This window comes from Marmota monax, unplaced genomic scaffold (genome assembly GCF_021218885.2).
Source record: "Marmota monax isolate L192 unplaced genomic scaffold, Marmota_monax_Labrador192_F-V1.1 WCK01_AAM20220418_F8-fsc00248, whole genome shotgun sequence".
Lineage (NCBI taxonomy): Eukaryota > Metazoa > Chordata > Mammalia > Rodentia > Sciuridae > Marmota > Marmota monax.
This window is the reverse complement of record NW_026692019.1, coordinates 767,902-770,040: the sequence shown is the minus strand read 5'-3', so window position 1 is coordinate 770,040 and position 2,139 is coordinate 767,902.

The following is a 2,139-nucleotide window of genomic DNA, read 5'->3' as shown; positions in this document are numbered from 1 at the left end:
TGGACTAGAGTTAGGGCTAGGGTTAGGGTTACTGTTAGGGTTAGGGTAAGGTATGATGTTACAGCTAGGACATGGGATAAAATTAGTGTTAGGGCTCCAGATAAGGTTAGGATAAGGATTAAAGTAGGCTTAGGGCTAGGATTAGGGGTAGAGTTTGTGTTATTGTTAGGGCTAAGATTAAATCTAGAGCTAATGTCAGTTTTAAGATTATGGTTAGGGATAGTTTTAGGTTTAGGTTTATGGCCAGGTCTATTGTAAGGTTTACATTGAGGTTTAGGGTTAGAATTACAGCTAGGTGTATTATTATGTTCAGAATCAGGGTTAGGGTATGGGTTAGGTTAAGTTTTGGGGTTAAGGCTATAATTAGCATTAGGTTTAGGGTAATGAATATTGTTAGGTTTCAGGTTCAGGTTAGGTTTAATATAATGGACAGGGTTAGGTTAAGGCATAGGGTTAGATTTAGGCATAGGGATATAATTTGTTTAAAGATATGGTTCAGGTAATGGATAGAATTAGAGCTACAGTTAGGACTAGGATTATGATTAGGTTAGGGCTATGGTTAGGGTTAGGCCTAGGGTTAGAATTTGCTTAGGGTTATGGTTAGAGTAATGAATAAAATGTATATCTAGGTTTAGGGCTAGTGCTATTGTTTGGAATAGGGCTATGGTTCGGTTTAGGTTTTGGGTTTGGACAAGGTTTAGGTTTAGGTTTAGGTTAAGTGTTAGGGCTAGATATAGGGTTAGGGCTCTGATTAAATCTAGATTTAGGGCTCAGATTAGGGCTAGGTTTTGGGTTAGGTTAGGGCTAGTGTAAGATAACAGCTAATGTAAGAACTAGGGTTTCAATCAGGGCTATTATTAGGGTTAGAATTAGAACTAGACCTAGTGTTTATATTAGATTTAGATTTAGTAGGATGATAGGAGGTAGGATTAGTGTTATGGTCACAGTCAGGATCCGTGTTACTTTTAGGATTAGGGATAGTACTCGAATTAGGGCATGGGTTAAGGCTAGGTGTAGGGTTAGGATTTGTGTTAGTGTCAGGGTAAGAATTAGGTATAGGGCTAATGTCATTTCTAGGTTTATGATTAGGTTAGTGTTAGGGTTGGGGCTATGGCTCAGTTTTGTTTTAGAGCTAGGGGTAGAGTTATAGCTAGTTTTGGGATTAGCGATAGTGTTAGGGCTAGTGGTAAGGTGAGGTTAAATCTTATATTAATTTTTTATGGTTGGTTCTAGGTTTAGGGCTAGGTCCATAAATAGGGCTAATGTTATGGTTAAGATACAGATAGGGTTATATCCAGAAATAGGGTTAGGGTGAGAATTAGAGTTAGTCTTATGGCTAGGGTTAGGGGTACGTTTAAGGTTAGGGCTCAATTAGGGCTAGGATTAGCGCTAGGTTTAGTGTTAGTGTTTGGGTTAGGTTTAGGATTAGTGTTAGTGTTATGGATAGGTTTAGGTTTAGGGAAAGTGATGGGGTTATAGCTAGGATAGGGATAGGGTGAGAGTTAGAATCAGGGTTAGGGCTAGCTTAGAGTTTGGGTTTTGATTAAGGCTAGGTTTAGGGCTAGGCTCAGTGTTTGTGTTAGGGCTAGGGCTACAATTAGGGCTAGGGCTAATGACAGGTCTAGGTTTATGGTTAGTATTAGTTTTAGTGTTAGGTTATGGCTATGTCTATTGTAAAGTTCAGGTGTAGGGTAAGGGTCAAGTTTAGAGCTAGGTGTATTATTAGGGTCAGATTCTGGGTAGGGTTTGTTTTAGGTTCAGATGTAGGGTTAATGCTTGAATTAGAGGTGGGTTCGGATTAGGGTTAGTGTAATGGATAGAATTAGGTTTATGTTTCCAGTTAAGTTTAGAGTAATGTATAGGATCGGTGTTAGCAATAGGGTTATCGTTAGGCCTAGGATTAGCATTTGGGTTAGGCTTTTATTTAGGGTAATGGATAGGGTTAGAGCAAAAGTTAGTGCTAGGGTTAAGGTTACGATTAGGTCTAGGATTGGGTTTAGGGTAAGTGTTAGAGTATGAGCTAGGGTTAGGGCTAGGGAGATGGTTAGGTTTAGAGTCAGTGTTAAGGTTATGTTTAGGATTATGATTAGGGCTAGGTTAAGGGCTAGTAAAACGCTAGATTTGTGTGGTGTTTATGGC